Here is a 26565-nt window from a genome sequence, read left to right on the forward strand (position 1 = left end):
AATCTTTGTGACTTTGGATTAGGCAGAGTCCTTAGATATAACACCAAAAGCACTATCCATAAAGAAGAAAATTGACTAACAGGACTAAATCAAAATTTTGCACTTCGAAAGACACCATTAGAAAAATGAAAAGACAAACCATAGGCTGGAAGGAAATATCCGTGAATGAAATACCTCATGAAGGACTTGTATCCAGAATATGTAAAGAAATTTTATAAATCAATAATACTAAGATAAAGAACCAAATTTGAACACACAGAAGATTTGAATAGACATTTGTCCATAGAAAACATACAAATGGCTAATGAGCACATGAAAAGATGTTCAACATCATAGTTGTAAACCTAGAAAAAAAAAAGAAAAAAGAAAAAAGCCCAAACTCTTTGCTGTTGAGTTCTAACACATAACCACCATATAGGAAAGTAGAAGTGCCCCATAGGGTTCCCAAAGAACAGCTGGTCAATTTGAACTGCAGACCTTTACTTAGCTGCTGTAGTACTTCACCACTATACAACCAGTGCTACTCACAGTCATCATGGATGTATAAATGAAACCACATTGACATAGCACTTCACACTTACTCTGTGCCTATACCAGAAAACATAGATAATAACCTGTGTTACTGATGATGTGGACAAATTTGTACTCTCATACAGTGCAGGTGGGAATGCAAAATGACACAGCCACTTTAGAAAACAGTTTGACTGTTTTTAAAAAGATTAATAATAATTTTAACATATTGTTGTTACCAGTTGAATTGAATCCTCCAGAATATCTGTTGAAAATTTTAACCCCTGTTTTATCTGTGTACGAAATCCCATTTGGCAATAGGATTTGTTTGTTCTGTCAGTGAGGCCATATCGGTGTAGAATGTGTCCTAAACCTACTAATGCTTGAGATGAAAACAGCAGATTAGACTCAGAGACAAGGGAGCACACACTGGGTGGAAGACAGATGATACCAGAAGACAACGGACACAGGTGAATCTACGTAGAAGCACATAAAGCAGCACAGGAAGTAGGATTGCAGGCTGCTAAAAGGTTAAGTTGGCTCCACTGGGGATTGAACCCAGGATCTTCTGCGTGTAAAGCAGATGTGCTAACCACTACACCATGGAACCACTACAAGTATAGTCCCATGGACATCCAGAACAACTAACAAAACTGTATTGGAAGAAGTACAGCCAAAATGCTTACTAGAAGTGAGGATGGCAAGACTTCCTCTCACATATGACGTGATATCAGAAGGGATCAGCCCTTTGAAAAGGACATTCTGCTTGGTAAATGAGAGGGTCAGTGAAAAACAGAAAGACCTTCAATGAAATGGACTGACACAGCACTGCTACAATGGCCTCAAGCATAACAATGGTTGTGGGGATGGCAAAAGAGCTAGCAGTGTTGTGTTCTCTTGTAGGGTCTGCTGTGAGTCAGAACCAGCTCTATGGCACCGAAAAACAACAAATCAAAAAGTTGAACTAGATGAGGAAGGACCTCCCCTCAGAAACACACATTGAAGTTGGCCTTCTAGCCTCCTGAACTGTGAAAAAGAAAGAAAAAAAAAATCCTGTTCTTTAATCCACCCAAAGGACTGGTCCCTCCTGATAACAAGTGGAAAGCATCTAAGAGGAGGTCTCACCATCCTCGCTTCTGATGAGAATCCTGGCTGTACTTCTTCCAAGACATTTTGTTAGTTCTTCTGGCAGTCCGTGGGACTGTACTTGTTGTGGTTGCATGGTGTAGTGGTTAGCATATCTGCTTTACATGCAGAAGATCCTGGGTTTGATCCCCAGTGGAGCCAGTGGTATTTCAGTCACAGCAGCACGAAGAAACTAAGACATCATTATGTCAGGGAACACATCTGTTTTGCTACCTTTGTATTGGCAGAGATTGGCACACAATAGTACATCAATACCTGTTGCCATCAAGCTAATTCACTGTTCCATAGGGTTTCTGTGGGGCAGCTGCTAACACTTTAGTTAGCAGCTGAGCTCTTAAAGTCAATGCCTCCAGGGCCCTTCTATATCAATGTATGTGCTACATGTTGGGGGAAATCCTTCAGCTGTCTTGGGGAGGTGAGGCAGGCACACAATTTTAGTGTGATGTGAGGCCCACGGAGCTATGGCTAGTCTAAAGATTAAATCTTTCCCTCAGGAGCAATTCTCGGGGGGTCAAGCATTGTCCAGTCTTCTCTCAGAATCTGTTTCTCACTGATTTGAAAGTCCATTGAACTAAACTTGTCTTTGGTCTGGGATAGTGACAACTGGACCAATGACCAACATCATGATAAATGGAGAAAAGATTGAAGTTGTCAAGGATTTCATTTTACCTGGATGCACAATCAATAGCACTGGAAGCAGCAGTCAAGAATTCAAAAGATGTACTGCATTGGGTAAATCTGCTGCAAAGGACCTCTTCAAAGTGCTGAAGATGAAGAATGTCACCTTGAAGACTAAGGTGTGCTGACCCAAGACATGGTATTTTCAATCGCATCATATGCATGTGAAAGCTGGACCATGAATAAGGAAGACTGAAGAACAATTGACGCCTTTGAATTATGGTGTTGGTGAAGAATATTGTATATACCATGGACTGTCGAAAGAACGAACAAATCTGTCTTAGAAGAAGTACAGCCAGAATGCTCCTTAGAGGCAAGGATGGTGAAACTGCGTCTTACATACTTTGAACATATTGTGAGGAAGGATCAGTCCCTGGAGAAGGACACCATGCTTGGCAGAGTAGAGTACAGGGTCAGCGGAAAAGAGGAAGACCCTCAATGAGGTGGGTTGACGCAGTGGCTGCAATGAACAACTAAAGCATAACAACGATTGTAAGGATGGCTCAGGACCAGGCAGTGTTTCCTTCTGTTGTGCATAGGGTCGCTATGAGTCAGAACCAACTCAACACCACATAACAACAACAACAACAGTGACATTACCCCAAAAGTATGAAGGATAAGTAGTTAAGCTGTTGGATTGAAAACCTAGCACCATCTCGATGGAGTTATGTTTGTATATGGCTATTTATCTTGTCTGGAAATGCAGAAATAAATCCTTCATACTGAATTGTTGTGAAACACAAACCTTTCAGAAGCATGGTGGGCCATCCCAAGTTTTGGATTGAGTTCCTGTGCTAATCAGGCCTCCTTATCCTCATTCACCTCTGAAATGAGCTCAATCTCTTCAAACTGTATTTCCAGCACCCTTAAAACTTTGACACTTTTACTGTGTACTTTTAGGTCAAAAAATCTGTGAGCTCCCAATGTATAGGGTGCTAATTCAGCCTAGCCTCCCCACATAGTAGAGCCTTCATGTTCAGAAATGCTGGCTGTGGTATGATGAAGTTGTTACACTTGATAGCTACTGATGGGCAAGCTGACCCCAAACAGTGTGAAGGTTAAAACAAGTTCAAACTCTCTTTCTGATAATAGAAACTAACCTGCAAGTGAGGGATGTCCTGGGCTGAAATCATCACAAAGTTATAATAAAGCAAGAAGAAAGAGTATTCCACAAATGTTCAAAGGGGCAAAAATGGAAAATAGACAAGCATACTGCCAGAGCCATGTGTGCCAGAGTTCAAGGAATGTTACATAATTAAGCATATATTAACATTACAAATGGGTAATATCATTAAAATTTCACCTTTTGAAACTGGCTAAAAACTGCTAAATATACATGATTCTACATTTTCAATTGTCTTTCTTCAGAAGCATTGGTTCAGATTTGAGTAATGGCAGTCAGGAAGGTCTTCACTGGGTGAACAAATCTTACTATTTACTAAATGCTAAAAGACAAAGAAAAGAGTGGAAAATACGTGGATCTTTTGTGCTCTGTTTAAGATTGTTTATATGAAATTTTCCTTAAAAGATGCTTTCTAGGTTTTCCTAGCTATTGTTTTTATACCTCAGGACCCAGTTGATGTATCCTTGTGAGTCCAGCTCCAGGTAGGTCACTTTATACTCACGGACAGGGAATAATGGCCCCAATTTGAACTCCTAGGTCACTAGGATCGTGTCCCTTCACCTCGTCCGCCAACACACTTATTGGAGGTCAATACCCTTGGTATAGTAGAAGGAACCTGAGGTATGACATCCAGTTACATCTGTTTCCATATAATATTTATTACATTGTTACAGAAAGGGGAAAATCAGTGATCTTTCTAGATCTCATTTTCATCATTTGCTAGTTGAAAAATTAAGCCAGAATACTCCTCAGAAGGGAAGATGTTGAGACTTTGTCTTATATGTTTGGACATGTTATCAGGCGGGACCAGGCCCTGGAGAAGGTCACATGCTAGGTAGAGAGTCAGAAAAAAGAGGAAGACCCTCAATGATGTGCATTGACACAGTAGCTGCAACAAAGAGCTCAAAAATAGCAATGATTGTCAGGATTGTGCAGGACTCAGCAGTGTCTCATTCTGTTGTACATGGAGTCACTATAAGATTGCACCTAACAACAACTACATTCTGTGCCAGGCATGGTTTTAGTAACAAATGCTACAGTAGTAAACGAACAAAAAAAGTCTTTTGAGTTTTCCCTCAATGTAGACCAAAACCGGCATTCCTAACCCAGACCAGGTTTACTGAACTGATAGAGACTAGAGGAATCCCTGAGACTATTGCCCTAAGACACCCTTTTAACTTGGAATTGAAGTCACCTCCAGAGGCCTCCTTTCAGTCAAATAATAGATTGGCTTAGAAAATAAATATCACCTGTGAGGAATGTGTTCCCTTAAACAATCAACTATATGAGATCAAATGGTCAACATTGACCCAAACACAAGAAGGCAAAGAAGGGTAGGGAAGCTAGATAAATGGACATAGAACAAACAGAATGGAAATAATGAGAATGCTGACACATTGCAAAAACAGTAGCCAATGTCACGGAACAATTTGTACAGAAATTGTAAAATGGGAACCTAATTTGCTGTGTAAAATTTCACCTAAAACACAGTAAACATTTTTAAAAACACACAAAAATGTCTTTTCCCTATAAGCCTTACATTCCAGTGACAAAGAAAGGCAGAATGCAAACTAATTATGTAAATTACATAGTTTATTAGATGTACATAAATATATTCACAAAAAAATCAGGAATGAGGATAAGGTGTTCAGGAGTAGTGAAACTCTGGAAGTTCACGGTGGGTTCACTAATAATGTGATATTTGAAGAAGATGAGTTAGTGCACATATCTGGAATAGAGTGTTGAAAGCAAAGGCAGTGGCTGGTGCAAAGGTCTTGAGGCAGAAAGATGTCTAATGTATTTAAAGTACAATGACAAGGTCAATAATAACTTTAGCAGAGTGAGCAAGGGGGAGAGCAGTAGGAGAATAGGTCAGAGAGGAAATTGGGTAGCGAGCAGGGACATTATGTAGAGCCCTGTAGATTATTATGAGGATTTTGGCTTTTTTTTTTTTTTTCTCTGAGTACAGTAAGGATCCATTGATGCGTTTTTAGTACAGAGAACAATAAGGAGTCATTGTCGGGTTTTAAACATTCCTGAGACAGTATCTTGTTAAAGTAAATGGAAGCAAACTCAAGACATAATGAGAGATATTGATAATATTCTGGACCCCTGGTGCTGCATGGTTAAGAGCTCGTTGGCTGCTAACCTAGAGGTCAGCAGTTAGAATCCACCAGCTCCTTGGAAACGCAATGGGGCAGGTCAGCTCTGTTCTATAGAATTATCTTGAGTTGGAATCAACTCCATGGCAACAGGTAATAATATTCTACATTAGAGAATATTATGGCTAAAGCCAAGCTAATAGTAATGGAAGGATCTAAGAACTGGCCATATTGCAGATATATTTTGAAGATAAAGCAAGGACAATTTTCAGAGTGACTGGATATGCTGAACAGAGCAAAAATGGAGTCAATGAAGATCCCAAATTCTTAGTCCTAAACAGCTGGAAGGATGAAGTTGCAGTTAAATGAGATAGAGATCAATATGTTTGGAAGAGTTTCAGAGGATAGATATGAATTCCACTTTGGGATATGTTTAGGTTAAGATGCTTACTGTAAGACTTCTAAGAGGAGATAATCAGTCGGCTAGAGATACACAATGGTACTCGAATGAAAACAATGGAAGATGTAAACCATGAGATGATGGGCTTAGCCAGGGAATGACAACAAAAAACAGAAGAGGCCTGAGGATTGAGATCTGAGACTTTACAATGTTTACCCAAAAGCCAAAGAGGTCAGGTAAAGGAGTTAATCAGGCAGAGAAAGTGCTTGACAGTCATATGGATATAGTGCACTAGACCCTGAAAAAGGGACAGGGAGAACAAGGTGTCAGATGGACAGTGGCCATCAGACACACAACCCATATCCAAGGCCATCCCCACTCCCTGCATCATTTCTTCACTAAAATTTCTATCTTAAGGCTTTATGTCACTTATTCCAAAAGCCTATTTCTTCTTCTCCCCACCCACCCCTTAGAGGTAGAGCAAAGAGGTTAGGTGTCACTATCTAGGATTAAAGAAATAAAGGTGACGTTTGATCTAGGTTTTATGTCAAAGAGGCTATTTTCAATAGTTCAGCTGGGTGTGAGGTGAGTAAAGCAATGTCTTCTCTTGACCCAGCACAGGCATCAAACCAGGGACCTTGTCTTTATTAGCACCACCTAACCACCTGAAGTAGCCCGCCACCAGTAAAAAAAGTTATTTTACATTTAGAAACTGCTAAGTATGTTGGCTCCCTCATCACTCATCAAAAGAACCCTCTCATTTACCCAATCTTAACTGTTACTAAATGACACCATGTTTTCAAGTTTCTCTTTATGTTTTCTATTTCCCTTTTCCACACTCCTGCAAAAAGAAGAAGAAACACAAAAACTGTGCCTCCAGCAAAAAGACGTTCTGGAGCTCATGGAATTCATCTGAGAGAAACTTTCACTAGAGAGGGTTCCTTCATCCTACCCCAAGAAGCCTTCGAGAAAGATTCAGAGACTTCTGGGAAGGATTTGTTCAATTTGGCCCCAGCTCAGGACAAGAGGATTCCTCTCCAGAATGTCCCAGGTGGATCAGCCCCACCTGCTACTAAATCCTGGGGAGATGCCCTTTTTCTGTGTTCCGGGAAAGCTAAAGTTGATTAATTACAATTTAGGGCAAAATGTGATTAATAGGCAAAATACCTCTGTGAAAGTATCTAAAGAGACTTTTCTCCAATGAGCCTTATATTGTCCATGGCTAGTAAGACTGTCTGGACATTTGTAGAGGATAACATGGGTTCACTATATTAATTGCCACAGGAATGCAGAGCGATCCAGCTTCAAAATCCCATTTAGTGTATGGTTTCTGGGACCACTCCTGGCACAAACTGTATTCAAATGGGTTAGATATTTGTACACAGGAAATTTACTAGGGAATGCTATTTTTTTTATGGGAACAACACCTGTGAGGGAGTGAGGGAAGCACGATTACAAGGGGAAAAGTTGACAGGCACCAACAGAGGACTGAGCTGATCCCTTGAGGAGCTCTGAAAATAGGATGGCCCTTCAGAGTTGAATCAAGAGAGTCAGACCTTTATAGGCATGCATTAGTCATTACTGTGGGCTGCTTTCAGAGACAGGACATGACCTTGATAAAGGCAGTTCCTTTCACCTGAGGGCAATTCCTAGAGCAGGCTTCAAATTTGTTCCATGAGGGAGCAAGGCTCCTGGCAGCTGGGGAAATGAATGCCTTGGTCCTGAAAGGAGGAAACTTGGGTGGCACAACACATCACAGAGAACAAGGTTGGAGGCAGGCTTAGCAGGCAGCTGATAACTAGCAGGAGGAAAGTTGTTAGGCTACTGCAATAATTCAGACAAGAAATGCAGGTAGTTTCGGCCAAATTCATAGCAGTTCAGTAGTTGAGAATGTTGTATCATTTTGAAGTAGCACCAACAGGACATCCTGACAGGAAGAAAGGTTGTGATGCCCACATGAGAAGTATATTTCTTTTGATTTTACTGAATACATGAGTTCTAAAATAATATATCCAGTTTGTGATTAATATGCACACGAACCTTAATACTCAAAAATAATGGAAATGAAATTAGAAATTCTACCATTGATCCAATTCTTGAAATGCTCAGAAGTAATGAAAATAGAAAAATATAATCCCTAAGAATATAATCATGCTGTGACTATTTCTTTATGTAGAATGTTGAAATATGGACGTTATTTGCTATATTAAGATGATGATATTAGGTACACGTCATACTAGAGGAATTGACTACGGTGCAATTGGCTTCTTCTCATATAAAATGCTGAGATAATAAGCTGATTAAACCCAAGATAATGATCTTAGCTTTTATGATATTAGAATAAATAGAGAAGAGGAGAAGTCTGAGGTCTGAGTTCTGAGGCTGTCCAATGTTTACCCAAAAGCCAAAGAAGCCTTGGGATCCAAATGGGCAACGTTGTGTTCCTCTTTAAAGCAGTCACTTCTTTCCTACTCATCATATTCAGATTGAAATCTAACCTCCATACTGTACAGGACCTTCCCTCACCTCTCTGTTCTTGCACCTGTTATTCCACTTACCTTCTCTTCTCTGAGGGAAGGTAAGTGGAATCAAACCTACACCTGAAGCTCTCTGTACTCCACTTACTCTCTATCCTCTTTACCCAAGATCAGAATCCCCCTTCCATTCAACTGCTCTTCAACCAACTCATTTTTTTTTTTTTTTTAATTAACTGAAGTGTCGTTTAGCCACCAATTTCGTGATCATTAGGACTGGGGGTGATGCCCCTTTTCTGTGCTCCTCTGAGAAAACCCTGTGATTTTTATCGGTTGTTCTACTCACCAATTTTACTGTAACTAAATTACTATGGGAGAATTTCTCATAATGATCACTTTAGGTGCCCCTTTCTTCCTTCCAGCATTTCATTTTCCTAAGGCCATCTGGTACTTCTATTCACCAGCATGAGATTGGACTGCTCAATAATTTCTTCAAAATAAGTATTAAGGCACATTTTTGAGAAAGGTTAATGAACAAACATAGGTGTTGAATGGAATCGCTGTCTAACCTGCCGATCGGATCTGAAAATAGTGTCAAGCTTGAGATTGTGCTAATAAGAAACATGCTTTTTGCCTCCTTTATCCCCAGTATTTTCATCAGGTTGTTTTTTAGCTGCCAAAGAAGGAGACATAAAGTGATCTTTCTCAGAGACTGAGAAATCTTTCTAGTCAAAAATTTCTAATACTTGGGAACAAGCACATTTTCGCTGCTGAACACCTTGACCTAGACTCGGCCGTTGGAAAGTTTAATTTTAGAGCCCTGGTGGTGAAGTGGTTAGGCTGGGGCTGCTAATCAAAAAATGAGCAGTTCAAATCCACCAGGCGCTCCTTGGAAACTCCATGGGGCAGTTCTACTCTGTCCTATAGGGTCTCTATGAGTCAGAATCTACTCGACAGCAAGGGGTTTGCCTTTTTGGTTTGGTGGTGTAGTGGTTAAGAGATCAACTGCTGACCAAAAACTCGGCAGTTCCAATCCACCAGCGGCTCCTTGGAAACCCTATGGGACAGTTTTACTCTGTCCTATAGGGTCCATGTGAGTCAGAAACGACAGGGCTGCACTTGACAGGAACAACAGAAGGAAGATTGCTTCCACTCTCCAAGGGAAGGACAGTGATTCAAGACAGCTGAAATGAAATGAATAAGAAATAAGAGTCAGGTACATCACAATGGTCATCTTCCTGCTATAAAACAGATTAAAGGGTTTCGGACACAGAGTTTACACGTTCCAGAACAGAAAATATGAGTGATACAGAATAGAACTTCCTTTGATGCTCAGAATAGAGCTTCATTTGAAGTCTAATAGATTCACTCGCCACAGATTACACTTCCATAGATCCCCACCACCCTCACGACCCTCGGATAGCAGAAAACTGGGCACAGCCCGACACCCACACCCTCTGCTCCTCGGTCTTTCTCGCTAGTGCCCAGGCACAAATTGCCTAGGGCCTACTGAAACCAGCCCTTTCGTACTATTTTTTAAGGGTTCACGTTCAGTCATCGGGAGATGAAGATCATTGCGTCTTCCACCAGCAGAGAAATGAGATCAGAATTTATCAAGAAATTTCTTGAAACTTGCTCGTGATTTTCCTGGTGCTTGTAATTTTTTTTTTTTTTGTAAAGGAATTGGGACCCTGGGAGTAGCATTTGCTTGACTATGATTTCTCGAGTTTTGATACTGCTGATTATAAGAATGGGAAAGTACAAGGGGAAAAAATATTTCTCAACCTGAAAATATCCTGAAGGAAAGCACATATTTCCTATTAATCAATTACAAACGGGAAACCAATGTACACAAGCGAGTTTCCGTAGTGTAGTGGTTATCACGTTCGCCTAACACGCGAAAGGTCCCCGGTTCGAAACCGGGCGGAAACAAACTGGGCATTACTTTTGTGAGTTCTGAATTTCACTGCACAAACTCTTAATCCGAACATGCTTCAACGAATCCCCTAACCTTCGCTTTCCTTTTGTAGCACCTGACTTTAAATTAAAAGAATAATGTGCTTGACTTGCCTCCTCGCCCGCCCCCGGACGCTTGTCAGGTTTTCCATTTCCCACTGGGTTACAAAAGTTTCTGCACCCGGTAGAAAAGCGAGGTCTCCATCGTTCTCTGGTACAGGATTCAAAGTGAAGAGTCCTGAGACAATAGAGTGGCTGCTGTATACAAAAAAAAAAAAAGTTGCTGTCAGGTCACTTATGACTCACAGAGAAATATGGGACTCAGCATAACGGCCCTATTAATCTTCCTACAGTAGATCTTAGACACAAACTGCTGACATTTCAGATAATAACCAAGCTGTTAAGCAAATCGCCACCAAGGCTCTGGACATGAAAAAAAACAAATTAAAAAAAAAAAAAAAGCCCATTGCCACGGAATCAATTCTGACTCATAGCAACCCCATACAACAGGGTAGAAATGCCTCCACAGAGCTTCCAAGGAGCACCTGGTGGATTCGAACTGCTAACCTTTTGCTTAGCAGTCATAGCAGGTTTTCTGGACATGAAATTAAAAAAAAATAATAATAATAGGGGGTCTTAAAGGTATGTACGTGCTTGGCCAAAAGTAGTGAGGCTGAAGCAGGCTGCATAGACTAAAATCTATTTTTATTTTCAAGTTTGGTAAGCGGTCGTAGTTAATGCTGGAAACCACTATGTGTGAGTGTTTGTTAAAATCAGTATGGAAAGTTCCAGAAAGGAATAACAGTACAAGCTGAAACTCATTATTTTCATTGTTTCCCTACCTAGGGGTGGACTGTTCCATGAAGGGTACTGTATCTTAACCAACAAAGAACTGCGTCACAGGGAAGTTATGCTCTCACAAAGGAGCTTATTGTAATTTCCTTTTGCCTGCCCTGAGAACCTGTTGAAAGTCACCAAACCAAGAACAGATGTTGCCAGGCTGTTCCCAAGGAAGTGGAATCTAGCCAACAAAGATTCCTTAAATCAATCATGTATTCCCATAGGTGATGTTTCCCACCTTTGACAATCATGTAACTTTTCTTAATTTACTTCCTTCTGTAACAGTATATTGGAGACTCCCTGACTGTGAATCAGTGGCTTCTGCTAGTCTCTTGTGCCCAGTACACACTGGCAAAGTCCTCGTGGCAATGATCATCTTTGTCCTTGTCCTTGCTTAATAAAAATCTCTTTAGATTACATTTGACTGTGGGGTCATTTTCTCCTATGACAGACAAGATGGTGGCTGTCAAGGGAGTGAGAAATAGTCACAGTCTGGATATATTTTGAAGATAGAAGAAAAATTTCTGACATACTGGGTGTGAGGTACGAGAGAAAGAGTAAAATAAATGATGACTTCGAGGAATTTTTTGCCTCAAAGACTAGAAGAACTGAGCTGTCATTAACTGAAATGCTGAAGCTTGGATGTAGTAGGATTATTAGAGAAAGGTGGGAGCTCAGTTTTAGGCTTGCTAACTTTTAGATGCCTAGTACAAAACATCCAAGTGGCAATGCCAAGGAATCAGTTGTATATACCAAACACAAGGTTAATGGAGTGGTCTAGCCTGCAGATACAAATTTCTGAGTTGCAGGCATATAAATCAAAAAGCCAAACCCATTTTGATCAAGAAGTTAAGGACTCAGCTGCTAGCCGAATGGTCACCAGTTCAAACCCACCACCCACTCCATGAGTGAAAGATGTGGCAGTCTGCTTCTCTAAAGATCATAGCCTTGGAAACCCTATGGGGCAGCTCTACTCAGTCCTATAAGGTTACTAGGAGATGATGTAGGCATACAGATGATTTAAGATATGAGAATGGGTGAGATTCCCAGGGAGTGAGTGTACATAAATTACAGGTTCAAGGACCAACCTGTGGGACTTTCTAATATAGAATGGGTGAGGAGAGGCCAAAGAAACAAAGGACATTGAGAAAGTTGAGCCAGCGAGGTAGAAAGATAGTCAGGACAGTACTGTTTTGGAAGCCAAATTTAAAAAAAAAGAAAAAAAATTATAAGACAGTAAATATGTTTATTGACACTGAGAAGTCGTCTTAATTTCTTAGTGCTGCTGTAACAGAAATACCACACGTGGTTTTCTTTAAGGAATAGAAATTTATTTTCTCACAGTTTAAGAAGCTGGAAGTCCAAATTCAGGGCACTACTGTAGGGGAATGCTCTCTCCCTCTTAGCCCTGGGAAAAAATCTTTCTCTTGGTTTCCATAGCCCCAGAGTTCCTGGTTCCTTAGTAATCATCAGGTGTGTTTCTCTCTTCCTCAGTTTGTGCTCTCTTATCTCAGTGCCAGTCTCTTCTTTTTGTATCTCAAAAGTGATTAAATTTAAGACATACCCTACACTGATACCGCCTCATTAACATGAAAATAAAACTGATTCCAAAATGGGATTATATCTCCAGGTACAGAGGTTTGGATCCTATGATGTATTTTGGGGAGACATAATTGAATCCATAACTGAAGTCAAAGAAGATAAGGTCTTGAAAAAGTAAGAAGAATTCATTAGTAATATTGACAAGGAGAATCCATGAACTGATGGTGTAAAAAAAAAAAAAAAAAAAAAAAAAAACCAGAATGTAGTGGATTTAAAAACACAGGGAGAGGAATTGGAGACAGTAAATCTGGATAACCCTTTAGAAGTGATTTTTGTAAGGCCATCTGAGAAACAGGGTAGTACCTAGAGGGGTATGTTGGGTCAAGAGAAACCCTTTTAAGACAGGAGACAAATAGCATATTTGAATGTTCATGGGAATGATACAATAGGCACAAATTGAGAGGTTTCACACATTTAATCTCACTTTGGCACAATTCTAGGTAATGGTAAGCCAGAAAAAAAAAAAATCTGACTTTGTGGACAAATATTATGGTGAAGGCCAACTGGTAGACAATATTTTAAAAAAGAAAAATATGCATTAAGTCTGACCGCGATTATTTTAACAGCTGAAAGTATCAATTTCAACATTATGAAAGGGCAGTGCAAGGGATGAGTTGTGAATCAGGTAGAGGACATAATCAGATAGAGAAAGTGCTTGAGGGCCACATGGTAGACAGTGGGCTGGACACTGAAAAAGGGACAAGGAGAATGGGATGCTCTTATGGACAGCGGCCATCAGGCGCACACCCCATCCCCAAGACCATCCTCACTCCTAGCCTGGTTTTCTTCACTAACATTTCTACCCTAAGGCTTAATGTCACTTGTTCCAGAAAACCGTTTTTTCTCGCCCCACCCCGCTTTAGAGGGGAGCAAAGGGGGTATACTCGCCGTTACCGTGGATTAAGGAAATAAAGTCGAAGTTGGATCCAGAATTGGTGTCACAGAGGTTATTTTCAAACTGCAGCTAGGTACACCGCAAGGTTTTTTTTAATCAAAAACGAACTCCTTTCTTTGGCCCGTACGGGGATCGAACCCGCGACCTTGGCGTTATTACCACCACGCTCTAACCAACTGAGATAACCGGCCGCTTGCCGAAAAGATTCCTTCTTATTTGAAAAGATCGAAGATTGCTCACTCCCTCGCCATCCATCCAAAAGATACTCACTTTTACACAATGTTAACTGTGACCAAATGACACTGTGTTCAAACTTCTCTTTAGGTTTTCCGTTTTCCCTTTCCTCACTCCCGCAAAAAGAAAAAGGAACAAAAACTCTACCTCCAGCAGAAATGAATTCCTCCTCCTATGGAAAATAAGACGTTCTGGAGCTCGTCGATTTCGTCCCGACGGAAATATTCGCTTGGGAGGGCTCCCCCATCCTACCCCAGGAAGCCTTTGAAAAGGATGAAGGCACCTCCGGGAGGGTGGATTTGGTCCCCGCTCAGGGCGTGAGGATTTCTTTCCACACGGGAAGGAACATCCCCCGTGGATCTGACCAGCGTCTCCCTATATCCTGTGGTGATGCCCCTTCTTTGTGTTCTGTGAAAACGCCCTGCCGCGTGAATCTCTGTTGGTCTATTTGGCGATTTTATTGTCATTAACTGCCTATGTTCTTTTTTCCTTTCCTTGAGGACGACGACTGTGTCGTCTCATTCTTTCGTCCTCTGGTAGTCCCTGTGCCCGCACAGCATGGTGGTTGACTCAATAATTGAAGTTCACGAACGGGAAAAAGCGTACAGAAAATCATGTTTGCTGATGATCAAGTCCTAGAAAAATTAAAAGGCTCTAGATTTTGCTAACCTGAAAATACATTCTTTCAATCATTACCTGCAATATTCAAACAGTGGAGTTCAAGACGCTCAGATTATTTCGGAGGTGTCAAGCTGCTCTCTCTGTCCCAGGCACCCCCAGAAAAAAAGGGACTCTGAGATGAAGAAGCACAGACATCACCACCATCTCCCACTGCTCTGGGGACAACTGCCATCTCTAAACTCAACCAAAGTTTGTGGGTCCACCATGCCAAGTGATGCTTAAGGAAGAACCTGGAAAAAGGCAGCTAGCTTCTAGCTAACCAAAAGAAGAAAAGAAATGTTAGGGGAAGATAGTGAAAAGGGAGGGTACAAGAAAGAAAAGAAAAATATATCAGAGTTTTCATTCTTACCCAGTAAATCAAATAAGTGGTACAAGAAAACTGCAGACACAATTCAAAGAATTAGGCATGTGTGGGGCAAAATCTAAGGAAGTTTGTCATCCCAGAGATGGACCATATAGAGTCCCGTCTAGGAAACCACCCCAACCCCATGTATCTGGCCCTGCAGCTTGAAATTCTCAGGTCATATCCGTCCAGCTGCCCAGGCCCAAGTGTGGACCCACAGACCTCCAGAGTTCAGTCCTGAGGACTTGAGCCCTGGTTCCTAAAGGGTCATTTTCTTTCACTAGAAAACATAGACAAGAGAAACTGCCAAGGGACAATACTGAGGACTTTCTCGAAATCAAATCCTTCGCTCTTGCCAGCCTGCCTGTGTTTGTAAAGGAATTGGGGACTTGAGTGAAGACTTTGACCGTTATGAATAATGGTGTTTGGTTGTTAATTTTAATCCACAAATAGTATGAGTGAAAGAAACATACCGTCACCACGACAATTTCCTTGAGGAAAAGACGGCTTCAAGATTATCCAGCCCGGGGTATCTAGAAAAACTCTATTTTATCCTGTAGAGGCAACTTGTGACTGAAGACAAGCTCCATTGTAGATGAGGTTATAGCCTTTGCCCAATGCAGGAAAGGCCTTGCTTTGAAAGCAGGTGGGAAAATGTCTGTGTTTTCAAAGTTAGAATTGAATTGGTTTTGTATGGGAGATTTTCCCTCCTACCCCAACATATAAGAGTGAATATATTTTGACCAACATTCAAAAAAGCTCATGCTGTTCCTGCACTCCTGGGCTTGAAAGCATGGCTTTGTTTCCCTAGAGGCCTTCACACCTGGGTGTTCACCCCACCTCCAGTGTGGACCAGCCTCTCCCCTCCCCCATTTCTCTCTGTTTCTGTGTATTCCAAGTGGGTGGAGGCAGGTGTCAATGGAATGAGGTGCCTGCCCCTTAAACCCCAGTCTGCAAGGTAAGGTGGATCAGGCTCCCTTCAGAATCCAGGGAGTGGGATTTACTGCTTTCTGGCAAGTGAAGATTTCAAATTCTAGAAGGAAAGGGCTCCTCTTCCAAACCGAAGGCTACGACCTTCAGGGTCAAGACAAATACCATTAGAAGTCTCCCTCAATTTTTATTTTCTTGCCAAAAGTCTTGTTCATTTGGTCTAATTAACATGATGTTGTTAATATAGTGAGCAAGACGTCTGGTGTATTATGTACTAGAATGATGTCTGTGTATTTAAAGTAGAGCAAGAAATTCAATAGTAACTGCACCAAAGTGCAATGGGGAGAGTCCTAGGAGAAAAGGTCAGAGAGGAAAATGAGTGGGGAGCAGGGAGATTGTGTAGAGATTTGAAGGTCATTATAAGAATTTTAAGTTGTTCTTTCTTTTTTATTTTATTTTTTTTGAGGGCAATAATGAGCCATTGCTGGATTTTAAGCAGTGAATACAATAAGGAGTCCTTCTGGGGTTTTAAAAAGGACCCCTTAAACGTTCTGTAGAAACCATCATGTTAAAGGAAATGGAGGAAACCAGAAAACACATTCATTAAGAGACACCAGTAATACTCCACATCAGAGAATATTATGGATTGGGGAATGTTAGTGAGAGTTAAAGTGTGGAGAAGGGGCCAAACTCCAGATATATTTTAAAGATAAAGCAATGAAAGTTTTCTGAGTGATTGGATGGGGGAATAGAGCAAAAATGGAGTCAGTGAAGATCCCAAATTCTTAGTCCTAAACAGCTGGAGGAATAGAGTTGCAGTTCAGTGAGATATGGATCGATATGGTTGGATCCTTTTCAGAGGATACATACGAATTCCAGTTTGGGATATGTTAACTATAAAATGTTTATTCTGAGACTTCAAAGAGGAGATATCCAGTAGGCTAGAGGCACACAGTGGTCCTCAGATGAAGACCATGTAAAATGTAAACCATTAGATGTTGCCTCGCCAGGTGATTAGAATCAATAGAGAAGAGAAGAGGCCTAAGAACTGAACTCTGAGGGATGTTCCAATGTTCCTGCAAAGGCCAAAGCAGTCTTTGGATCAAAATGGGCGATGTCATGTTCCTCTTTAAAACAGTCACTTCTTTCCTACTCACCACATTCAGATCAAAATTTAACCTCACTACTGTCGAGAACCCTCCCTGACCTCCCTGATCCTGGACATGTTATCCCACTTACCTTCCCTCTCTGCACAGTCTGACTGAAACCTCCAAGTGCAGCTCCCCACACTCCACTTCCTCTCTATTCCATTTTCACCCAAGGCCAGAATCCCCCCTCCATTCAACTGCTCATCAACCACTTTACTGATTTTATTAATCAAATAAAGTATAGATTAGCCACCAATTTCCCCAGCAAGTCGGGATCCTGAGGACTGGTGTTCACGCCTCTTTTCTGTGCTTCTGTGAGGGAACCCTGAGATTTTTATGTGTCATTCTACTCAGCAATTTTATTATAACTAAACTACTGTGAAAACAGTTGTCATAATGATCAGTTGAGGTACACTTCCCTCTTTCTAGTTTGCCATTTCCCTAAGCACATCAGGTACTTCCAGTGACCACCATGAGATTGGGCTGCTCAATAGTTTCTTTGAAATAAATATTAAAGCAAAGTTTTGAGAAAAGTTAACAAATTAACATATGTGTTAAATGGAATCTCTGTTTATCCTGCTGATCTTATCTCAAAACAAAATAGACTCAGGCTTGAGATGGTACTAATAAGAAAGAAACATGTTTTCCCCTCCTTTACCCACCATATTTTCATCAGTTTGTGCTTTAGCTGCCACAGAAGAAGACATTAAGTGACCTTTCTCAGAGGCTGAGAAATGTCTCTTGTCAAGACTTTCTAATACTTCCCGGACAAGCATATATTCACTGGCCAGCACTTTGGCCAGGACTCTGCCTTGGGAAAGTTTAATTTAGAATCTAGTAGAAAGCCCATTGTTTCCAATACCGGCAGTTAGGACAGTGATTTAAGACTGTAAAAATGGAATGAAGAACAAAGAAGAGTCAGGTACATCATAAAGGTCATTTACACGCTATGAAACAGATTAAAAGGTATGGGACACCGAGTTTATCGGATATGAGTGATACAGAACTGAGGAGAAGTTCATTCGAGGTCTAGTAGACTCACTCGCCACAGGTTTCACTTCCACGAAGTCCACACCACGCCCACGACACAGAACTGGGCACAGCTTGAGACCCATACCCCGTGGCCCTCAGTCCCTTCCGCTACTACCGGGGCACAAATTGCGGAAGCCCTACTGAGTTCAGATGGTTTCTACTAGTTCCTAAAGGTTCAAGTTCGGTCACCGGGAGATGAAAATGATTGCGTCTTGCACCACCAGAGAAATGAGCCTAGAATTTCTCAAGAAATTCCTTGGAACTCGCCCGAAATTTTTCTACCTGGTGCCTGTGAAGGAATTGGGTCCCTGGGAGTAGCATTTGCTTGGCTATGATTTATCTTGTTTTGATAATGTTGATTGTAAGAATCGGAAAGTGTTAAGTGGAAAAAAAAAATGCTCTTCGTTCATGAACACATCCTGGAAAAAAGGCACAGATTTCAGATGAAGCATCTCTGAAGCCCAAAAGCATTATCACAAAGAAGTTTCCTATGTGTAGTGGTTACCACATAGGGTTGTGGTTATCACGTGGTGTCGTGGTTATCACGTAGTGTAGTGGTTATCAAGACAGCCTAACACCTGAAAGATTCCTGCCTGAAAAAAAGGGCGGAAAAAAAACTGGTCGTACTTTTCGAGAATTCTGGATTTGCTCCAGAAACTCTTCATCTGTATACCCTTACGTTTCAACCAAGCCCCTAAGCTTCCCGTTGCCTTTGCAGTCCCAGACTTTAAATTCTCAGAATAGCGTAGCCAACTTGCCTCCTTGTCCGCCACAGCAGGCTGTCAGGTCCTCGGTTATCTACTGGGTTAGAAAATATCTTACACCCGCTGCAGTAGCTAGCCATAGGAGGAGGCGAGAACCCCATTAGTTCTCAGTACAGCATTCAGAGTGAAGGGTCCTGAGACTGCAGTGTGGCTGCTGTATGCAAGGAGGATCAAGAAGCCAATTGTAACTGCAGCTGAGTGAACAAGGTGCACAGAGAACTGTTGTTGTTGTTAGGTGCCGTCAAGTTGGTTCCGACTCATAGCGACCCTATGCACAACAGAACGAAACACTGCCTGGTCTTGCACCATCCTCACAATCGTTATACTTGAGCTCATTCTTGCAGCCACCGTGTCAACCCACCTCCTGAGGGTCTTCCTCTTTTCCACCACCATGTACTCTGCCAAGCATGATGTCCTTCTCTGGGGATTCATCCCTCCTGACAACATGTCCAAAGTATGTAGGATGCAGTCTCGCCATCCTTGCCTCTAAGGAGCATACTGGCTGCACTTCTTCCAAGACAGATTTGTTCCTTCTTTTGGCAGTCCATGGCATATTCAATATTCTTCGCCAACACCACAATTCAAAGGCGTCAACTCTTCTTCAGTCTTCCTTATTCGTTGTCCAGCTTTCACATGCATATGATATGATTGAAAATACCATGGCTTGGGTCAGACGAACCTTTGCTCTTCGACACTTTGATGAGGTCCTTTGCAGCAGATTTGCCCAATGCAATGCGTCTTTTGATTTCTTGACTGCTGCTTCCATGGCTGTTGTTTGTGGATCCAAGTAAAATGAAACCCTTGACAAATTCAATCTTTTCTCCGTTTATCATGATGTTGTTGCTCTTTGGTCCAGTTGTGAGGATTTTTGTTTTCTTTATATTGAGGTGTAATCCATACTGAAGGCTGTGGCCTTTGATCTTCCTTAGTAAGTGCTTCAAGTCCTCTTCACTTTCAGCAAGCAAGGTTGTGTCATCTGCATAATGCAGGTTGTTAATGAGTCTTCCTCCAATCCTGATGTCCCGTTCTTCTTCATATAGTCCAGCTTGTCATATTATTTGTTCAGCATACAGGTTTAATAGGTATGGTGAAAGAATAGCACCCTGACACACACCTTTCCTGACTTTAAACCAATCAGTATCCCCTTGTTCTCTCCGAACAACTGCCTCTTGATCCATGTAAAGGTTGCTCATAAGCACAATTAAGTGCTCTGGAATTCCCATTCTTTACGGTGTTATCCATAGATTACTATGTTCCACACAGTCGAATGCCTTTGCATAGTCAGTAAAACACAGGTAAACATCCTTCTGGTATTCTCTGCTTTCAGCCAGGATCCATCTGACATCAGCAATGATAGCCCTGGTTCCATGTCCTCTTCCGAATCCAGCCTGAATTTCTGGCAGTTCCCTGTCGATATACTGCTGCAGCCGTTTTTGAATGATCTTCAGCAAAATTTTGCTTGCATGTGATATTAACGATATTGTTCTATAATTTCCGCGTTCAGGTGGATCACCTTTCTTGGGAATAGGCATAAATATGGATCTCTTCCAGTCAGTTGGCCAGGAAGCTGTCTTCCATATTTCTTGGCATAGATGAGTGAACACCTCCAGCACTGCATCTGTTTGTTGAAACATCTCAATTGATATTCCATCAATTCCTGGAGCCTTGTTTTTCGCCAGTGCCTTCTGAGCAGCTTGGGCTTCTTCCTTCAGTACCATCGGTTCCTGCTCATATGCCACCTCTTGAAATGGTTGAATATCGACTAATTCTTTTTGGTATAATGACTCTGTGTATTCCCTCCATCTTCTTTTGATGTTTCCTGCATCCTTTAATATTTACCCCATGGAATCCTTCACTATTGCAACTCGAGGCTTGAATTTTTTCTTCAGTTCTTTCACCTTGAGAGATGCCGAGTGAGTTCTTCCCTTTTGGTTTTCCATCTCCAGCTCTTTGCATATGTCATTATAATACTCTACTTTGTCTTCTCAAGCTGCCCTTTGAAATCTTCTGTTCAGTTCTTTTACTTCATCAATTCTTCCTTTTGCTTTAGCTGCTCGATGCTCAAGAGCAAGTTTCAGAGTCTCCTCTGACATCCACCTCGGTCTTTTCTTTCTTTCCTGTCTTTTCAGTGACCTCTTGCTTTCTTCATGGATGATGTCCTTGATGTCATACCACAACTCGTGTGGTCTGTGGTCACTAGTGTTTAATGCGTCTAATCTATTCTTGAGATGATCTCTAAATTCAGGTGGGATATACTTAAAGTCATATTTTGGCACTGGTGGACTTGCTCTGATTTTCTTCAGTTTCAGCTTGAACCTGCATATGAGCAATTGATGGTCTGTTCCACAGTCAGCCCCTGGCCTTGTTCTGACTGATGATATTGAGCTTTTCCATTGTCTCTTTCCACAGATGTGTCAATTTGATTTTGGTGTGTTCCATGTGTCGAGGACCACGTGCATAGTCGCCGTTTATGGTGGTGAAAGAAGGTATTTGTGACGAAGATGTCGTTGGTCTTGCAAAATTCTATCATTCGATCTCTGGCATTGTTTCTATCCCCAAGGCCATATTTCCAACTACTGACCCTTCTCCTTTGTTTCCAATTTTTGCAGTACAATCCCCAGTAATTATCAATGGATCTTGATTGCATATTCGATCAATTTCAGAGTATAGCAGCTGATAAATGTCTTCTATTTCTTCATCTTTGGCTGTAGTGGTTGGTGAGTAAATTTGAATAATAGTCGTATTAACTGGTCTTCCTTGTAGGCATATGGATATTATCCTATCACTGACAGCATTGTACTTCAGGATAGGTTTTGAAATGTTCTTCTTGACGATGAATGCAACACCATTCCTCTTCAAGTTGTCATTCCCAGTGTAGTAGACTATATGATTGTCTGATTCAAAATGGCCAATACCAGTCCATTTCAGCTCACTACTGCCTAGGATATTGAAGTTTATGCATTCCATTTCATTTTTGATGATTTCCAATTTCGCTAGATTCATACTTCATACATTCCAGGTTCTGATTATTAATGAATGTTTGCAGCTCTTTCTTCTCATTTTGAGATGTGCCACATCAGCAAATGAAGGTCCCGGAAGCTTTACTCCATCCACGTCATTAAGGTCGACTCTACTTTGAGGAGGCAGCTCTTCCCCAGTTATCTTTTGAGTGCCTTCCAACCTGGGGGGCTCATCTTCCAGCAGTATATCAGACAACATTCTGCTGCTATTCGTAAGGTTTTCACTGGCTAATGCTTTTCAGAAGGAGACTCCTTGGTCCTTTTTCCTAGTCTGCCTTAGTCCAGAAGCTCAGCTTAAACCTGTTCCCCATGGGTGACCCTGCTGGTATCTGAATACCAGTGGCATAGCTTCCAGCATCACAGCAACACACAAGCCCCCACAGTACGACAAACTGACAGACACGTGGGGGGAGAGACAGTAGTAGGAGCAAACAAATCGAGTGGAGGATTGTTAGGCCTGTCAAAGTGTAAAAATAAGGAGAATTTTCTAAGAAGAGAAATGATAGTTGCATTGCAGAGTAGGTACAAAAACAACAACCCAAGTTGGGATATCATTGGGAAGTGCTCCAAATTCTGAAGAAGAGAAGTGTTTTTATGCATTGGGGGGGGGGACCACACATGGGATACTAAACCTCTTGTTGTCAGTTTGATTCAGACTCATGGTGACCCTATAGGACAGAGTAGAACTGCCCCATAAGATTTCCAAGGAGTGGGCTGGTGGAATTCTAAGTGCTGACCTTTTGGCTAGCAGCAGAGTTCTTAACTACTGCGCCACCCAGTCTCCATCAGATACATATGAAGTACAAATAAAACTTTCATGGCAGTTAATGATCACAGATTTTGGGGGGACAAATGGCATACATGAACATTTTTCGGTGAATATTCTCACCTTTCCCTTTATGGAACATTCTTATCACGTGCTTATGCGTAAGCCATAACATTGTCATACATCAGTAACAAGTGTTCTTTCTGAGACCAATAATATTTTTGTCATAATATCACTACATAGTTGTTCACTTAAGGTGGGGCTCACATATTTTGAAAGCAGAAGAAAAAAGGGATAAAGCACAAAGGGAAGTTTCAGTTCAAACCTGTGTCCATCACAGTCATGGCGGTAACCTCAGTTTTAAGGTGATCTTTCGCATATGCCCCTTCTGATGATGGATCTTCACAGACATTTCTTGACACCATTATAAAAGTGCTTTCTTTTCCCTGGACCCCTGGTGTTGCAGTGGTTAAGCGTTTGGCTGCTAACTACATGATCAGCAGTTCCAATCCAACAGCTACTCCTTGGAAAACCCATCGGGCAGTTGTACTCTGTTCATAGGGTTGCTATGGCTTGGAATTCACGGAACAGCAATGGGTTTGGGTGTTTTTCGTTTTCTTTTGCATGGATGTACTCTATGGATGTTTACTTCTGCACTTATCATATCCTATACAGACCCCCTGCTTTACCATGCCATAACTCTTATACTCTGCTTCTATGATCTTCTGGTTGGGGGCACATACAGAATAAGACCACATTTGGAGGAATAACTTGACATTTCAAAACATTAACTCAAGGTTTGAAACTAGATTTCCCTACAAATTTGTTTAGGAAACTTTTTTTGTACATTCGTGGGAAATGGGAGTTGGATTACAAACATTAAAAAAGTAGTGTATATGATTAAGATGATTAACCCAACCAGTAAGAAAGAACACAACTAAGAGCCAATATCATTAGGTAACTAAAAAAAATTAAGAAAAGGAATAGGAGGCACTGAATGAAGTTAAGTAGCTTTTTGGTGAAATTTTCTGATATGTTGTTGCATTTCTGTCTGTAGTGTTTACGTAGTTATAATAAGAAATATTCGCAATGGCATGGGGTAATAGTAAACAAAATCCTTAAAATTCAGTAATGTGCATGAGGTCTCTCCTTGATCTTGGGAGGAGTTGTCAGGTTCAGGTATAGTCTCCTTCTGGCCACTGAGGCCCTTGGATATAATCTTTAAGGCCCAAGAAGGATGGTGTGTCCAAAGGGATGTTTTTGGCTTTCTTAAATTGAGATAAAGAGATCCAAGGTTTAATTTTTGGAGTTTGGTTGTACATGGAATGGTGGGGAGAACTAACTACGGTCCTTTTCATAAGTACAATATGGTAAAATATATTGAAATATTATGGTCAAGCATTTTCAGGGAATTAGCAAAGTAAAATTTACTTGCAAATGACAAACTTCAAAATGGCTATGGATGACTTTAATAATAATTCTAAAAAGTGATGGACATATAACTAATATAGAATTAAACAATGTCAATTCAAAAAAATCTTTAGAATAAAATATTGTTAAACGTAATGAATTACCTGAATTTCAAAGAGCTTTTTTTTTTTTTTTTAGATATATAATCATCTTGGAACATAATATTAGATAAGATTACTAAGTTGTTTAACATCTGAATAGTCAGAAAAAATTTCCTGGATAAACAATGTGAATTTCTCAGTTAAAACCCTTTCATGACATGTGGGATACAACCTGTCCATAAATATTTTCAGGATCTCAGGTTACTTGAGAGGGTACTTTTCCCACTGAAAGTATTTGCTGCCCTCCAGTGGGGGCTTGATTAATGTTGAAAATATGAAAGAAAAGTTTTTTGGCAAACGTTCACTACAGTAGGAGGCTTAGGTAAGAGGCAGTTCTACCACAAAGTGTGATTGGGTCATACTTCCTGGCTTTTGTACAGCTTCGTAAGTCTTCCAAGAACATTTATGGCCTTTTTTGGTCAGCTTTAGAGCGTCTTGGCAGCTTTAGATTTTGTGTGTGTGTCATGTTTGAAAAACCGATGCAACCGAAAGGACTTTTCTCATTTTAGAAAAGTGTTACTTTTGGGGGACATGTGTTACTCACAAATGATGTATCAAAATTTGTAATTCAAAACCTAAATTCAGGACTTCTTGATTCAACATGCCTTCCATTACTGAAAACACAAGGCATCAAAATTTTTTCCAAAGGAAAAAGTAATAGGGTTCTTGATTCAACATGCCTTCCATTACTGAAAACACAAGGCATCAAAATTTTTTCCAAAGAAAAAGTAATAGGGTCTTGATGATATTCGATTTAAAAGAAGCAATAACTGTAACTAAGTCAGAAATTGAAATTATAAAATTATGACATAAACTTTAACTCAGGTCAAATGTGGTAAAGTTCTCAGTATGACAATATATTTCATGTAATTCATAACATATTTCATAAAATTCTTAAGCATTTTTCTCTGTGAAATGGAAACAAATCTTTTCTGGCTTTCTATGAGATTTGAAAATAGTCAGGATATTCAAATTACCATATTCAGGAATTTATTGTGTTACAACTCTTGCTTTTAAGGAAGATTGCACTACAAGAAAATTAAATCTACAACTCAGTAAACAAGGAAAATTTTGTTTTTTTTAACAATGAGAAACTCGTTTCTTTGTTTTCTATGTTATTTGATATTCAATTTTTTTTTTAATTCTCATGGGGAGGCGGGGCCAAGATGGCTGACTAAGGCGACACTACCTCGGATGCCTCTTGCAACAAAGACTCAGAAAAATAAGTGAATCGATCACATACATGACAATCTACGAACCCTGACCCTCAAACACAGATCTAAAGACTTGCCCTGAGTGACAGAGACTGAGAACTAACAACCAAGGGGGAAGCCTGGTGCACACAACTATCACCACTGCTTCTGGACCCAAAATCAGATTCTACCTAAGAATAGTGAATGGACTCAGGCTTATATATCTGATAACAGCCCAAACCAGCTGGTAATAGGACATAAGTGAGTCAAGGGCTACAACAATCAAGACAGCTCAATCTAGTAGCCCATCTATGTATATTGAAAGAAAACAAAACAAGAGAAGACTCAGTGAGCAAATATAGAATAAATCACTACAATATCTTAGTGATGGCTCGGAAATGGCAGTCGATATCAAACCACATAAAGAAGCAGACCGTGACTGCTTCTACAACTCCCCAAATTAAACAATCAAAATCTTTCCCAAATGAAGATACAATCCTGGAATTGCCACATACAGAATATAAAAAACTAATTTACACAATGCTTCAAGACATCAGAGATGACCTCAGAAATGAAATAAGGCAATCTACGGAAAAAACCAGGGAAAACACTGATAAAGCAGTTGAAGAACTCAAAAAGATTATTCAAGAACATAGTGGAAAAATTAATAAGTTGCAAAAATCCATAGAGAGACATCATTCAGAAATACAAAAGATTAACAATAAAATTACAGAATTAGACAATGCAATAGGAAGTCAGAGGAGCAGACTCGAGCAATTAGAATGCAGAGTGGGACATCTGGAGGACCAGGGAATTAACACCAACATAGCTGAAAAAAAAATCAGATAAAAGAATTGAAAAAAAAGAAGAAACCCTAAGAATCATGTGGGACTCTATCAAGAAGAATAACTTGCGTGTGATTGGAGTCCCAGAACAGGGAGGGACAGCAGAAAACACAGAGAGAATAGTTGAAGATCTATTGGCAGAAAAATTCCCTGACATCATGAAAGACGAAAGGATATCTATCCAAGATGCTCATCGAACCCCATTTAAGATTGATCCAAAAAGAAAATCACCAAGACATATTATCATCAAACTTGCCAAAACCAAAGATAAAGAGGAAATTTTAAAAGCAGCCAGGGATAAAACAAAGGTCT

General features: G+C 40.6%; 4 non-coding genes across 4 annotated transcripts; 2 read left to right on the plus strand and 2 right to left on the minus strand.

Annotated features, from left to right (window-relative positions):
- Positions 1-1047: 1047 nt before the first annotated feature.
- Positions 1048-1120, minus strand: TRNAV-UAC (transfer RNA valine (anticodon UAC)). The gene has a single exon. It is a non-coding gene; the product is annotated as a tRNA-Val (tRNA).
- A 604-nt stretch (positions 1121-1724) lies between these two features.
- TRNAV-UAC (transfer RNA valine (anticodon UAC)) lies at positions 1725-1797 on the plus strand. The gene has a single exon. It is a non-coding gene; the product is annotated as a tRNA-Val (tRNA).
- Positions 1798-10292: 8495 nt separating this feature from the next.
- TRNAV-AAC (transfer RNA valine (anticodon AAC)) lies at positions 10293-10365 on the plus strand. Its single transcript has one exon. It is a non-coding gene; the product is annotated as a tRNA-Val (tRNA).
- A 3478-nt stretch (positions 10366-13843) lies between these two features.
- On the minus strand, positions 13844-13917 carry TRNAI-AAU (transfer RNA isoleucine (anticodon AAU)). The gene has a single exon. It is a non-coding gene; the product is annotated as a tRNA-Ile (tRNA).
- Between the last annotated feature and the right edge of the window lie 12648 nt (positions 13918-26565).

This window comes from Loxodonta africana, chromosome 1 (genome assembly GCF_030014295.1).
Source record: "Loxodonta africana isolate mLoxAfr1 chromosome 1, mLoxAfr1.hap2, whole genome shotgun sequence".
NCBI lineage: Eukaryota > Metazoa > Chordata > Mammalia > Proboscidea > Elephantidae > Loxodonta > Loxodonta africana.